This window comes from Paramormyrops kingsleyae, chromosome 14 (genome assembly GCF_048594095.1).
Source record: "Paramormyrops kingsleyae isolate MSU_618 chromosome 14, PKINGS_0.4, whole genome shotgun sequence".
NCBI classification, from domain to species: Eukaryota; Metazoa; Chordata; class Actinopteri; order Osteoglossiformes; family Mormyridae; genus Paramormyrops; species Paramormyrops kingsleyae.
Window position 1 is genome coordinate 4558474 of NC_132810.1, and position 16056 is coordinate 4574529.

The 16056-nt window shown below is 51.2% G+C and overlaps 1 protein-coding gene and 1 long non-coding RNA gene across 7 annotated transcripts in view; one reads left to right on the forward strand and one right to left on the reverse strand.

Annotated features, from left to right (window-relative positions):
- The window catches only part of LOC111852653 (uncharacterized), a 45923-nt gene that overhangs the window by 24074 nt on the left and 5793 nt on the right, over positions 1-16056 (forward strand). Inside the window, exons 3-4 of the long non-coding RNA XR_002840280.2 lie at positions 6599-6696; positions 6996-7122. This is a non-coding gene — a long non-coding RNA (uncharacterized lncRNA). The remainder of the gene's footprint in view (positions 1-6598; positions 6697-6995; positions 7123-16056) is intronic.
- Positions 1-16056, reverse strand: part of LOC111852650 (B-cell lymphoma/leukemia 11B-like) — a 33917-nt gene that overhangs the window by 8416 nt on the left and 9445 nt on the right. The gene's annotated exons all lie outside the window — the stretch shown is intronic.

Below are 16056 nucleotides of genomic sequence, written 5' to 3' on the forward strand. Positions count from 1 at the left end.
CGCTTCAAAGGGTTACAGAACCGAGTGCTGCAGTGTGTACGCCTGCGAATCATTTCCCCTTGTATTAAATGGAAGCTCTCTGCTCTGACCTAACGCTAACATGTGCTGTGCTAATTGTTTGAGCGTTGAATGTGTCTCCACGCTGGGATCTCGAGGGTGCAGGGGGTCCCAACGGCCGTTTTGTGTGTCTGGCCCGTGAGCCCGTGCTGGGGGGCCTTGATTAACCCTCCTTTGGTCCATTTTAGGTCAGCGGCACAGTCTTTTGGAAAAGCAGCTCCTCATGTCAGCCTGATTACTGCTAGATCTGCCCCCCCCCCCCCAAACAAACACACCCTGCTGCTCATTCTTGGGCACAAGCAGCCACACAGAATCTCACGGGTCCCCCGCCTCTTGCGGCCGTCAGACTTGTGCCTGTTGAACTGGCTCAACTTCCCACAGGCTGTCAGAAGTCTGGGGTGGGGGGGGGGGGGGGGACAGTGTTTGTTTGTGCCCCACAATTAAGAGCGATGCACTCCCTTCCATAGACGGAGGAAACGGCCATGCGCCTGCGCTCAGCACAGGGCCTCCCAGTGGGACAGGAGTCCAACGCAGATGGCAAATAAAGTATGCAGCCTGAGGCTAGAGCACATTATGCTAATTCTAATGTCAGCTGTGCTTTAATATACAGCTCTATTTAATCACCCCATTATTCTGCATTTCCATATGAAAACGGGCCAGGAGAGGGAACAAAACCTAAAGCTTCCAGTGTCCTTTACTGCTGCTGTCAACTGGACCAGAACAGGGTCTACCTCCTCCAGTGTACTGGACCAGACCTCACTGCGCCAGTGCAGCATAACAGACGTTACTGCTCCGCTGAACCAGAATAGACCTCACTCCTCCACTCCAGTGCACTGGACCAGACCTCACTGCTCCAGTGCAGCATAACAGACGTTACTGCTACACTGAACCAGACTTCACTCCTCCAGTGTGCTGGACCAGATATTACCAATGTTATGGACCAGACCTCACTGCTCCAGTGGATCATAACAGACCTCACAGTTCTATTGAATCAGACCAGATCAGACCTCACTGCTCCCCTGGACTAGACCAGACAAGACCTCAGTTCTCTTCTGCACCAGATCACACCACACTGCTCCACTGGACCACTCTGGACCAGACCAGACCCCACTGCTCCAGTGGACCAAACTGGACATTACTAATGCTGTAGACCAAACTAGGCCTCACTAATGCAGTGGACCAGATTGGATCTGATTGGTGCAGTGGGCCCGATTGGACCTGCTGTGTTATTTACAGCCTCCTAATGATACTGACATGCGTTCATCCGAAAAATACTGCACTGTGTGGGGCAGCATCCCTCGAACCTTTTAGGACACATAGTAATTTGTGGTTGAGAGACCTATTCATAAGCATCTTAAGTTTCCAGAAAGGCAGGATGTATGGCTGATGGTGAACTGAGTGCTTGAAATCCAACCGCACACGCCAAAGGGGGCCAGACGTGTGTTTGCACAGAAGACCCAATATGAAACAGGGGGTGTTTTTATCCTCCATCTCTCACATGTTGTTGCATCATTTTCGGTTTGGCACACCGATGACACAAATGAATACATTTATCGACAAAGGCGAAACCTAAATTCACAAGTAGATGTTCAACATGGAAAACATTATGCTAATCGTGGCTGTGAGCTGCTTACAGCTAATGCTGATTACAGTCAGTCGTAATCAGCAGTTTGGAACATTTCGGTTCGCCAATACATCACACCAACACTGGAGTAGCTGATAAAACTGTTATACCAAACTCGGATATGGCAATTCAGGCACCTTTGCCAGGAAATTCAGACCAGGCTACAAAATAACTAAGGCTAACGGGCACGGGTTCAAACCACAAGTTAATCCGGACCCAGCCAAAAATTCATCTTATGAATCAAAATGGATAACATAAAAAGGCTTAACATGATTTGAAGTACAGAAATATAATGCAGAACCACCAAACTTCACATACACATAACTCGTCATAACCCCCCCCCCCCCCCCCACCCCACGAGAGAGTCGAAGCATTCCCAGTATTGGTATATATTGATGTCTATATCAAATGTTATTGTTCATTATTTCATGAAATGCTGTTTTGTCATTGAAAATTGTCCTCTGACTTTACACATAAATGTGATGCAGACCTTTGATGGAAAAGTTTGAGAACCCCGATTATAGGGATATTTGTTGCTATGGGCATAAAATCATGCTCTGTGGTAGCGAGAACGGGATTTAGATGAGGTATAGCTCATTATGATTGTCTTATTTTTTCATTTTTATGTATTTCACATATTTTCACAATGTGCAAATAGGAAACTGTTAGGTTCTGTTATTCAGACATAATTCCTTTTGTTTGGTTTACAACTATTTCTAATTGTGTTTGCAGTTTTAATAAACAATTCAGAAAACAATTCAGTTTTCCCTGCTCTATCGAAATTGCACCGAATTATCGACTTAAACCCGAAGTTTGTACCAAACCGAGAACTTTGTATATCTTTCCTCCACCCCCCCCCCCCCCCATACACATGCTGAGACCCAATATGCCCCCTCCTGAACGCTGGCGCAGAATCCCAGTGTGCCCCCTCCTGAACGCTGGCGCAGAATCCCAGTGTGCCCCCTCCTGAACGCTGGGGCAGAATCCCAGTGTGCCCCCTCCCGAGCGCTGGGGCAGAATACCAGTGAGCCCCCTCCTGAACGCTGGCGCAGAATCCCAGTGTGCCCCCTCCCGAACGCTGGGGCAGAATCCCAGTGTGCCCTCTCCTGAACGCTGGCGCAGAATCCCAGTGTGCCCCCTCCCGAACGCTGGGGCAGAATCCCAGTGTGCCCCCTCCCGAACGCTGGGGCAGAATCTCAGTGTGTCCCCTCCCGAACGCTGGGGCAGAATCTCAGTGTGTCCCCTCCCGAACGCTGGGGCAGAATCCCAGTGTGCCCCCTCCTGAACGCTGGCGCAGAATCCCAGTGTGCCCCCTCCCGAACGCTGGGGCAGAATCCCAGTGTGCCCCCTCCCGAACGCTGGAGCAGAATCCCAGTGTGCCCCCTCCCGAACGCTGGAGCAGAATCCCAGTGTGCCCCCTCCCGAACGCTGGGGCAGAATCCCAGTGTGCCCCCTCCCGAACGCTGGGGCAGAATCTCAGTGTGCCCCCTCCCGAACACTGGAGCAGAATCCCAGTGTGCCCCCTCCTGAACGCTGGGGCAGAATCCTAGTGTGCCCCCTCCCGAACGCTGGATCAGAATCCCAGTGTGCCCCCTCCCGAACGCTGGGGCAGAATCCTAGTGTGCCCCCTCCCGAACGCTGGATCAGAATCCCAGTGTGCCCCCTCCCGAACGCTGGGGCAGAATCCCAGTGTGCCCCCTCCCGAACGCTGGGGCAGAATCCCAGTGTGCCCCCTCCCATCCACCGCCTACTGACACTGCTGCCCCACGCTGCTGTCAGATAGCCAATGTGTCGACACCATTCATAAGCCTGTTGTTGAAGACAAAGCCTGCGCTGGGCCTTTGTATGTTTGCTCACTAATGATTTAGCCAAAAAAACCAGAGCTGATTCGTGCTCCTGTTGGGACCAAGTCGCTGTTGGTGCATTTATGGGATTAAAGCACCATTTCAGAATCATTAGCCCTCGTCGTTTTGTTTGCCAGACGGGGAGAGAAAGCCAGTCTTCATCCATTTGGCACTGTGACATGCATTGTCATTATAAGAGTTTGTTTGGTTTCTGCCTTAAAAGCAGAGATGTCCAGGATGGGGAGCAGAAGTGAGATATGGGACTGATCTGTGGTGGCCGATTCCCTCACGGCGCTGGGCCGCACAGTCGTGTCCCTGACGCTGCCGCCGTTGCTGCGGGGACTCCGTCCTGCTCTCATTAAGCCATTACGCCGCGTCGGGTCTGGAAGCCCCTCCATTAGTGGGGCGGCAGCGTCGCTCTGGCCGGCTGCCGCTGTTTGCTTTGGCTGCGTTTCACACGCTGCTTGGCAGAGCAACAGCTTGGACAGCGTACAGAGGAGCGTGCAGCCCACAGCAGCTCAGCGCGGCCAGCCGCCTCGCGCACGCCGTCCCCGTCCACCGCGGCCTTGCTGCGTCCGTTTGGCTCAGCCTTTCAATAAGGAAAATGAAGTCGGATTCGAGCCTGACTGTTATTTAAAACAGCATTAGCTGTCATGGATCCTAAGGCCTGGTGCGTTTTTACAAGTATGGACATATGTGATCCCACCACAGTCCAAACATTAGCGCTGTAAAAGGCCACCAGAGGGTGGAAGTTTGCTTCTAAATGTGTCCTTGGCTTTCTTCCAGGCCTGACTCTCAGGACACTTACGTTGCTTTAATCGCTTGGGGGGCCAGTGCACTGGCAGCGATGTCTGTGTCTCTGGCCCCGTCTGCTTGCTGGATTAACGAGCGGAGAGGTAGGTGAAGCGTGCCACGGTGGGTCAGGGTTAGGGACGCTCCGGCTAAGCCTAACCGTGAAAATTTGAGATATCGCGGCACAATAAGTGGCTTCGGGTTGGCAATTTAACGACAGTGCAGTAATGAGCTGTGGAGTCACTGCTCGGGTATGTGTGTCTGTTTGATACATGCGCTATATATGTCCGTTTCTGTCCCTGCTGCGTGAATGAGGTCAGCTGGCTCCAGCTTGGGGCATCGTGGCGTCGGTCCCTTAATCCTCACGACAGAGCCCCCCCCCCCCCCCCCCACCACACTCACTACCTTGTTTAAACTCAGACCCCCCTCCCCGATTTGCATCTCGCCCCGTCATACACTGCATGCCATATGTCTTTAAAAGACAATGGGCACAAATAGGCCAGCACCTCCCCCCACTCGCCAGGGCACAGACGCTGTCCCGCTCTGCGCCCGACAGCCAGCCGTGGCATGTCCCATGTCCCTCCAGCTTACCCACGAGCCACTGGGGCAGGGGGAGTTGGCGGACCAGCACCCACACATGCCTCTGAGCTTGGCCTCAAAGTGCAATAACGAATAAAAATGCTCATTATGGAATGATTTCAGTTTTCACTGTGATTCAATTTGCGGTAATTACTGCGGCCCATACTAATAAAAAATGCTGCAAAATGCAAAGGTCAACTAGCAGTTAGGAGGTGCTCATTTTCATCTCAATGTATTCATCCTCAGTGTCTAATGGCCCAGTTTTCTCCCCTCGCTCTTCAATAAATATTGCTGGAATTACAGGTTAAACAGCTAAATGAAATCAGGGCTATTACAGCAGGCCGTGCTGCGCTGCTCATCTCCCCATGTTCTGCCATCCAGGAGGCTGTTAGCGTGTTGTTAGCGTGTCAGGGCTGTTAGCGTGTTGCTAGCGTGTCAGGGCTGTTAGCGTGTCAGGCCACAGGCTCCTCGCACCCTAACAGCTCCTGCACCCTGTTGACCACCCCCGGCCCTGTGAGCGTCACGATTCCCAGGCCCTCAGCCCCCAGTCATCCATCTCTCACATGAAATTGGGGGGGGGGGGGAGTGAAGACTGTAAAACCTGATGGCCAGATTTCAACATAGGGAGGGTATTAGCTTGGTCTTCTTATGCCGTGACACATGCTAAATGATCACATAGAGCACAGTGGGTCATGGGTGTAAATTAATGGGGATATGGGGGGGGGGCGTAACCTCCCGATAATCAAAACCAACCAATACACCCCCCCCCCCCCGGACATCCTTAAATGGGTGGAGACCTCAACCCCCATCCCCCCGGCCCCCATTGCTTAACACATGTTATACCCTTGCATTGGGTCACTGGGGTTAGAGCTAAGAGCTGCCGGCCTGCCAACTTCCACCTTTGGGTCGGACATCCCTCGCCCGGCCTGCCTCCGGGTCGGACATCCCTCGCCCGGCCTGCCTCCGGGTCGGACATCCCTCGCCCGGCCTGCCTCCGGGTCCCCAGCATTCCCTGTAATTCCTTGATTGTAAACCCAGAAGCTTGTCTTGTACTCCCATCTACCGCAGTTTATCACGCTTAGGTCCTCATGTTATTCATAAGCTTTAACAATTACCATCACACACCAAAGTCATTCTGCTTTCACTCCTACTCAGCTTTCCAAGGCTGGGAATGAAAACCAGGGAGTCACTGTGCAGCCTGGTCCCAGGTCAGGTGCCGGGGCCCTACAGGACATCATCGTGGTGCTGTGGCTGGTTACCAATGAGTCCGATCTGCTACTCTCACAAGCCTCACCTTAAATTGCTAATATCTTGTAATGTAATGTCATGGCGGCAAATCGGGGCATCCATAATATCATGTGAATGAGCTCAGCGTGGCAGACTAGGATGTGGATCGGGCACTGAGGCCGGGTTATGTAAACTGAGCATGCTTTCATCATGAATACGTAGGAACGCAGCTCGATGCTTTACATAGTGTACACCTCAGCAAGCAACCAGATGATGTGACCAGATGTGCTCCTCTGCAGGTATAAAGGCAGGACAGGGCCAGCTGACGGCCGGCTGCAATCCACGCGAGCCCCACCGCGTGTTACAGACAGCGGTGGATTAGCCTAGCGCTCACCTGAGCCTAGCAGTCGCTCTGTAAAAACCACTAAGCCCTTTGGCAATAAGGACTCTGTGTAATAAACCGTTTCATGTTTAGGCGTCACCCCGCAATCCAGAGAATCCCAAAGAGATGGGGAAGGCTCTCGTCAGCTGTGGGACCAATCCCATCGCTCCAAACCGCAGGTGAAGAAGGAGGTAAATATTGTATAATCCTGTCATTAGAGCAGTGCAGCATGTGAACGTGGACAGTGTGACAGCATGGCCACCTTTTCCTAGGAGGAATATGATGCGTGTATGTTGTATTACAGCGCGGCATTCTTCTGTAGATTAGGATAAGGTGTTCACTTTAACAGCTCTGAAAACAGAACCTATGCTAGCTGTCATATGAGAGTCTAAGCATAGATTTGGATTAAATAACCAGTGCCAGTGTAATTTCCGGCCACCTGCTGGCTGTCGAGTTACAGCCTGATTTTCACCAGGTACATCTGCTTCAGGTCCCGAGACTTGCTCTCAGTCAGCGGGGTGAGAACCAAGGTGCACGTGCCCCCAGCCCGTCCTGGAGCAGCCTGCGGGTGACACGAGAAGAGCCACTCGCGTTCGTCTGCGCTAACGCCACATGAGGTTTGTCTGTGCACTGCACCACGTTCTCTCCGATCCTCCAGCACCGCCCCACCGGTTCCACCATCCCACGAGGCGCAAGGAAGACATGCATCGAGGCTCTTCTCTGTTTTGGCACCAAAGTGGTGGAATGAACTTCTACTAGGTGTCTGAACTGCCGAGGCACTGGGTGCCTTCAAACGACGACTAAAAACGTACCTCTTTCGGAAATACCTGGATTAACACTTCCAGGATTATACTCATTATTATATAAAAAAAGATGCAGATAGTAGGTAGTTTCCTGCAAATTGCCAGATATCACACCATCCTGCTGGATGAATGGAGAAATACTTTAAATATTTTTAGATCAAACTGTCAGCAAGCAGGTGGATGTAAATGTTCAGCAACCTTACACGTAACATCGACGTACAGTGTTCAGCAAAGTCCATGCAGTGTTTTTACGCAGTGCTCAGCGCTGATCTGGTGCTTGCAGAGCACATGGTGTTGATCCGCTTTTCAAACAGAGTCTCAATTCAGTGTTTACACGGGACATAGTGTGAGTCCAGCTTTAAACACCCACACACACTGTCAATCTGGTGCTCCAGTCCAGTGTCTGCACATCGCACTGCGCCAACGCAGTGTTTGCACAGCATGTGTCGTCTGAGAGACTCATCTGAGGTCAGCGTCTGCACCTGGCTGTGGTGTCTGGCCCACCCCAGTCGACCGGCAGTATCCTTCCTCATCAGACATGCACAAGTACGGACCCCTGTTTTACAAGCGGCTGTAAACGTAACCAGCCGTGCGGCTGCTGGTCCGGCACGTGGCTTTGGGGCCAAAACAGCAGTAGCGTTAGTGCACTGCAGTGACCTGAGTGCTCTGCAGCCGTGTTTCAGCAGCTCACGAGTGTCGGAACATCCTTCATCTGGCACCGCCTGCGCTTGTCAGCCCCCTGCTGTCGGGCCACAGCAAGCCAGCAAGCTCACCCCATCCAGACACTACAAAAAAGTACAACTTCATTATTTTTAATTGGCTAACTGCACAGAAAACGCACAGAAATGCAGCCTGCATAACTGTGTCGGGTCCTCCAGCCTGCTGCTGCACTGACTGGCGGCCAACCAACTGCCTGCATCTTCCCCTTCAACTACTTTCAGATTTTTTACTCATATTCCTCTTTTATGAGCTGAAATGTGACTCATATATAACCCAGGGAAATGTGACATTTAACCTGAACAGGAATATTAATAACTTGGTAACAAAAAAGGGCCATTTAATTTGACTTTTTACAGTCTCTCTAAAGAGACACATCTCACACTGCACGCACCTATCTCTGCAAAAAAGCCAAGGCCTGAAAAACCGGCCGATGACCCGGGATCTGTCTCCTAAAATCCTGCCAAAAACGTCCACCAAAGGCTTCCGCGGGGGAATGCCTCTTGCCTCCACTTTTAATTCCCAGCCACAGAGGGAAAAAAAAACGAGCTAAATGGAAAAAGGCGGCCTTCTGATGCCGGCGAGAGCCGCCGTGCCCTGCGGAGAGGGCTGTGGCTCAGAGAAGCTCGGCTGGCTCCACACTAACCAAAAGCAGCCCCCGATAACTATTCCAATCTGCTTCCATTTGCAGGAAGCCCTGGTCTTCCCCTCCACATGGAACAGGCCTTCAAAGCCACATGTGGCCTGCAGGCGACGCTGGCCCTCCTCCAATCACGCTTTTCCAACATCGTCAATCCCCCAATCGCGCTCTTCCAACATCATCTCTCCCCCAATCGTGCTGCTCCGCTACGCCAAACAAATCGATGGCTCCAAATGCGCTCTGCACACATGCCAGCGGGTTCTGAAGCGCTGGGGTCAGTTTGCAGGGAGGAAGGGGCTGCTGAGCCTCTGCTACCAGCTTGTGGCTGCGACGCCGAACGCACTGCAGCGCGCACTGCGACGCGCACTGCGTGTCGCAGGTGACGTTTCAGGGCTGCTTTAAAGTATGCTCCCCAGGAGTCTGTCTGGGCCCCATGAAACACAGTTGTGTTTCTGGGTAACACAGAGCATGACGAGCCCAGCTGGGCCTGGCGTCCCGTTCACTTCAAATGTGGCTATAAAAATCTGGGCACTGGGCGTGCTGCTGGGGGTGAAGGAGGCTCCATAAAATCTCCTTCAGATGTCTGCATACATGTACAGGAGCTGGCTGCGGCTGCGGGGAGCAGCTGCGTCAGTGGTGGAGCGTTTGTTACTGCGTGCATGCAGTGCGCTCACTCTGTCTCTCTTCCAGGTCTCTAGCACCTAGCAAACCGCTCTTCCTCACTGAAAGGAAGGCACCCGAACCATCGTGGGAGGCGGCCCTGATTTGGACCCAGTGAAATCACGTAAAATGTTTGAAAAACAGCAACATGTTCCCAGGGTGGCGGAAAATGACCAGTCAGAGCCTGACTCCAACCCTGTGGGGGCGGGGGGGGGGGGGGTCACCTGCGGGCCTGTATCCTCATCCTGTCCCGGAAGGTCTCATCCCTAATGGATGAGAGCAATAAAGGTGAGGAAGCGACGACCGCATGCCTGCCATATCCGCAGCAGGCCAGCACTCCCTTCTTACACGGGTGGGGGGACACAAATATTAGCATTGCTGGATACTTCTGCGCGGTGACTGAAAGGATCCGACGTGCACAGGCGGGCTCAGCACAGGGACGTCCTCCCAGGCGCTCTCCACGCTCGCTCTCACCTCTGTCAGAAGCAGCCACCCTCCCTGTAAGTGCAGTTTAAATCCCCCCTTCTACCCCCCCGTGCAAGAAATGTTTGCATTATTTGAGCACCACCCCTAATCCTCCCAGGCAGCAGAGTGAAGAATGAGCTTTTGTTAAGTGGTGATTTCTCGCACTAAACGGCTCACCCTTCTGGCGGCAGGGCTCTGCACTGAGAGGCCTCATTAGCTGGCTGCATGTGAGAGGAAGCAGCGAGATGGACTAATTCCTCCAGCGGCCGAGCCGGAGCTCAGGCCTTGTACTACCTGATAATCGCATCCCGCCGGCTGGCTCTCTTCCCGAATAACAGCTCTGCTCTGAACTCCGCAGTGGCGAGCGGGGCGAGCGGGACGGGCCTCCGTCACGCACACTCCGGCACGCCGCCTCATCCGCCTCATCTGCCTCGTTTTTCGTGGCAGATCACGGCTGTCCCAGAGCTGCACCGCTCTCCCAGGAAGGGATGGGAGCTGCAGGACTGGGATGTGGGACGGCTGCGATTGAAAGCATCACGCTCCCCCCGCCGCCGGTCCACACAGCAACCTCAGTGACACGGAAAGCCAAAGCCGGTCGGAGATCAGTGTAGCCGCTGAGCTGTGATATGGCAGCAGAACCACGTCCCGGCCGAGGTCAAGGGTCTAATGTGATTATGTGTATTACGCTCTGGGTTACTCTGCTAGCGGAATTATCCACAGCGTCTGAGCCACGTTCCAACGACACGGACATGATTCGGGTTGCTGTCCACTGGTGCCCAAGCAGAGTGTGTGACAGCATAATGAGAAGCATGTTCCTCTATGCATCAGCCGTAAAGTACCTGCACACAGCCCTGCCTCACTGCATAATACAAAGGCAGCCCCATGTCACTGTAAAGCACAGACAGTACGCACACAGTACTGCATGACCTTCAGCCCCATATCATGACAGAACTCACACAGGCCTGTGTCTGCGTTATCACAGGGCACACACAGCCCCATGTCACTGTAAAGCATGCACAGCCTGCTTCACCGCATAACACAGCCTCATGTCACTGCAGAGCACGCACAGCACTGTCACACTGCATAACATAGTCTTATCTTGATGTAAAGCATGCACGGCATGCTTCACTACGTAACACAGCCCCGTCTTGCTGTAAAGCATGCACAGCACTGCCTCACTGCATAACACAGCCCTATGTCAACACACAGCACTGTCTCACCACGTAACACAGCCTCATGTCACTGTAGAGCACACCCAGCACAACCGCACTGCATAACACAGTCCTGTGTCACTGTAGATCATGCACAGCACTGTCTCACTGCATAACACAGCCCCATGTCACTGGAGAGTATGCACAGCCTACTTCAAGTCATAAGAAAAAACAAGAGGACCATCAAAAGCAGTGAAGTGCCTGTGTGTTGCTCCGCTGTCTGACACCACACAGGGTTAATGCAGTCAAATGCTGGCACTCTTAGTTTAGTCTGATCCCAGATGAAAATACCACAGTGACCACAGTTTAAACGTCTCTCTCCGGCACTTCCTGGCTGGTAGACCTGAAGCCCTGATACTTAGCTGCACTGCTGTGCTTGATCCTAATCTCACTCTCATTCTGCATGTCACCCTGCAGTGTCTGATGAACGCAGACATGCGGCCTCCGAGTCACAAAAACAGGAGCTGCTCATCTGGCTTCAGTAAGCGCTGAAATTATTCTCAAAGTGTAGATGACTGTTAAAACGAGAGTATCAGGAGCCCCCCTTGTGTCCCCCCACCCCAACCCCCCACTGTGGGCCCCACACTTCCAGCCTGCTCACCACATTGACATCATCGCTTAGCCCAGCTGCTGTCCAGCACGATTAAAATGTTTAATTTTGCAGATTATTTACAGCTGTCGCTCGTACATTTATTAAAGTCATTAAAGTGCTTAGGGCAGCATTTTTACTTCTCCTGCTAGTAGCAGTTTGGGTTTTTTTTTGATTCCCTCTAGAAAAATGTGTGTAAATTCCTGTGAAGTGCTTTGGAACAGCCTGCTTGTACGAATTCCCTGTGCTAAATCGATTTCTTCTTAAGCTTCCAGCTTACATGTGATACAAACACTGTTCACTTGCTCTGAAGACTGTACTTCAACACTAAAGGGGGCTGCAATAATGAAAACTGAAAAAAAAAATGGCTGCCTCTAATCGTGTCATTTTCCACATGAACACTCTCGCTTGAAATCATACCGTCTAAACTGCAAGCACCTGGCAGTAAAGTCGACTTTGAAATAAAGGGGCGGATTTGAAGCAGCTGTTTGTTGATGCGTTTAGTCCCTTCCTGGATCTAATCGTGTTGCACTTGTTACAGGAGATGTTACAGGCGTGAGGTAAAGATCCACAGACACAGAGTTCGCCCCCCTGCCTCGCCAGCAAGTCCCCCCCTTTCCGCCCCCCCCCAAGCCAGTCAGGGCCCTGATGCTGGGACAACAATTCTCACAAGTCACAGAAAATTACCATGCATGAATGCAAAAAAGCCTGATCAGGAGTAATTAACACGACTTCATATGCAAATTTTATTAATGCAGAACTACAAAGTCATTATGCAAATGAAAGTTTCGTCAAGCCTCTTGACAAATATTCAGTGCTCCAGCCAAAGAACCGCTTCTCTCGCTTACCCTCGCTCTCTCTCGCTCTCTCTCGCTCTCTTTCCAAAGTAGAGTGAGCATATAAGAATGATGTAAAGTTATTTTAAACTTGAGAAATGAGTTTCCTGTATTCTTATGGAGGTGAGATGCTTGCCGGCGAGAGACGGCAGCGCCGGTCTGCCGTAATTAAAGCCCTGGGTTTGGGTAATGACGGCTTGGCTTTGGAGGGAGGTAATGAACCTGTAATGCCCAAAGAGAGGGGGGAAACATATGAATATGCATGAGCCTCACTGGCTTTGATGATTAAAGAAAATTTTAATATTTAAATGAGTGCATGCAAAGTGATTAACAAAAAAAAAAAAAAAACGCAACGAGGCAAGAATGTAAAAGGGATTTGAGGATACTAAGGAGCGCAGCCACGTTGCGTCGCTGAGGCCTGCTGATGGGGGAAGAGGCTTGACGCCGCTCGCTCTCCTTCAGCGGCTGGACCTGGCCCAAGAAGCGGGATTTGGAAATGATTTCAAACGCTGCATAAAGGTAGCAGTTTCCTGGGTCTGGATTAAGCTCAGGAAAAGTATGCGTCTCACCAAAGGGCCGATTCTGCCGCAGGGGGCGTCCGTCATATTAACGATGTACAGCATGTGCCCTGTCACCCGTTAGCGATTAGCCGAAGCGACCCCAGACCCCCCCGCCGTGGGCCGCTGCACTGGGTCACGTGCAGCCATGCCCTCAGGAAGGCGGCCCACGCTGAAGCACCGCAGCAGAAAGGCTCGCCTCGCAGCAAACGGCGCATTGCTGCCGGGCCCAGGAAACTGCTGCTTCCTGGCTGTCACCGGTGGTGCCACGCAGACACAGGTTACGTAGATGGACCCAAACCACAGCAGCCCGAAGCGTAGCTCCTAGGAAGGACTCTGTCTGGGTTCTGCCTGCTACCGCCTTTCATGGATCGTGAACCCAAAACGGGAATAAGTCATTCTGTCACAATGTAGCACTGCGGATATTAATACGCCCATATATGTAATACTGTACTGCGGAATTTATTAATGATTCCAGAAGCACATTCTGTGGTTATGCAAAACAGCAATGGGTGGAAGGAATAAACACCAAACACAAGAGCACGTCTACGATCCGAGATACGGCAAGAGCCGTCAGAACCAGCCGAGCGAAGCAGACGCCGCATCAGAGTCAGGCAGCGAAACGGCCACCAGCGGCGTTAATGCGAGGTTGCGTGGTGATCCATCACCGCTCAGAACCCGTTAAGCCCGTTAAACACGCAGCATCTCAAGAACATCGGTTTGGCGGTCCGAGTCTTTTCTGCATGACAATCAGGCTAACTTTCAGCTAACGTTCTGTGTGTGTGTGTGTGTGTGTGTGTGTGTGTGTGTGTGTGTGTGCATTGCAAAGCCTTTACTGCCATATTCTGTCCCTGCTGTACGACGACATTGCAAACCCCTCATCCCGTCCAGTTTACAACCTCACAACAACGCAGGAACTTTACCCTTTGTGTTGGAATCAGCGGTAACCCCCATAATAAAAAGCTGAAAATTAATACTCAAAAGGAAAAAGACAACCAGAACAGTACCACCCGCGTTCATCGGCCCAAGAGCTGGCACCGAGGGCTGGCAGGTGACCCCGAGGGCACCTTCAGCAGAAACAAATCTCTCTGGGCAGATGATCAAAAAGCAAGTAGGAACAGAGGGCTTGGAATTAGGAAGTGAAATTCCTGTACAGTGGGCCAAGCCTGCGTTCAGCCAGTGTGCTGGTTGGAAAGGACCTCCACTTACAGGCACTATTTAGACGACTAAATTACAAATAATATTCAACATGGCTACATGTTGAACAGCCTTAATATCATGCTCTGGTGTTTTCCTTTCACGGCTTTAATGTCCTGGCAGCCATTCCCTGACTCGCACTCCTTCCTCTGCCTCAGTGCTGCTGCTCTTCATGGCTTCCCTCTGACCCGATGTCGAGTGGGAAGATGCTCTCGCAGTTAATTTAATTAATCGATTAAATGGCCGACTTTGAAATAGTAAACCCTACAAAGAGTTGGAAGCCCTCCACACGGAGAAACAGCCAGCGACCACAAAGGGGCAGAATCTGCTTGGCTGATGGCTTCCAGCAGCTCGTCTGAGCGGGATCCCCCCGACCCGAACCCGCCGCAGTTCAATCAGCATCATTAACAGCAGATTCCTTCTGCAGCTTCAGCTGCGGTGTGCGTGCCTGCAGATTAGCCTCAGATTAACTGCGCAGTGGACGCAGTGGACGCAGTGGAGATGTGCACTGATCCAGCCGGTGCATCTTCCCCAGGTAGATGTCACCGCAAATATGTTTTATCGCATTAAATATTCACAGCTGGCACCTGACATCAGGCATCACAAATAAAAATGATCTGTATCCTCAAACCATGAACATGCCTGGCTGGTCATCTCATCCTGCTCTGTACCGCCTAGTCTACACACTGTAATATAAACGTCCCTCGGAGTGTGAACACGTGTGGCTAATCTCCACATCTCCACCATCCTCGTCTGTACCACCCGGCATAGAGGTAGAGTTAGGCAGTATTACAGTAACACAATATACATTTGATTAAAAATCAGCCTTTTGGAAAATTTTTCTGTGCCCCTCTATTCGGTATATTTTACCATCAAAATACCACATATACCGGTATAACGGAATTTAAAATGAGGTACCGCCCAATGCTAATTCACGGTTTGATATACAGCATCCTCAGACCTGAACACCTTTCCCACCTCCCAGTGTCATTCATCTGGTGACCGGTGGCAGTCTCTCGCTAGGCAGTGAGTGCCGTTCACTGGCAGGAAGAGACTGACTAGCTTGACGGAGAACAACAAACGGATGAAGTGATCAAGTGTGGAAAATGCTTCTCATCGGGCTGGGCTGTCTAAGCAAAAGGGGATCGGAGTCTGAGAGGCATCTCTGTATGTACAAGTACAAGCCCCGGGTTGGGAGGAGGAGCCTCTGTGAGTCGGTCTAAGGCTCCAAACCTCTATCTTCCCCATCTTATTGCTTCACTACAAAGTGACAGATGGATATATGAAAAAAACTAATTCATGAAGAATGATGGCAGCCTGGAGACCAGGGGTAACGGCTCTATTTTTAAACTCTGGCTTGGAGTGTTTATGATTTTCCCTTCCACGATCAGAACAAATGGAACCGAAAACTTTTTCGAATGCTTTAACCTGCTGGGAGGCAATTATGAGCGTGCGTTGTGGAGGACGTCCTTAGCTGAGTGCACAAACTGGCATTTAAGCTGTTTAATCGCCCTCTGTGGACATCTCATCTCGCTGTCTTTCAGCCTGACACCAGATCCTCCTCCTGTCCAAGGCTTCATTTATGGAAGGTGTAAGATTCTCTTATAAGGATTATCATCTGAATTACAAAGCTATATTTTTCATGTCAAAATTTTTATAACTGGTTATTCAAAAAAATTTAATATCAGGGTTTTTTTTGTCACTTGAAGCTAAGACCTCCGGAAAGATGAGTATTACTGCCCCAGAGTGGATACAGTAGCTTCTCTATCATATTATTGTGGCTTTAGAACTTTCTCTCTGTACGTTGGTTGCTTAAATATTCAAGTGTGAGTATTATAATCCATTTAAAGTGGCCTTTTACTTAAATCTCCAGTGC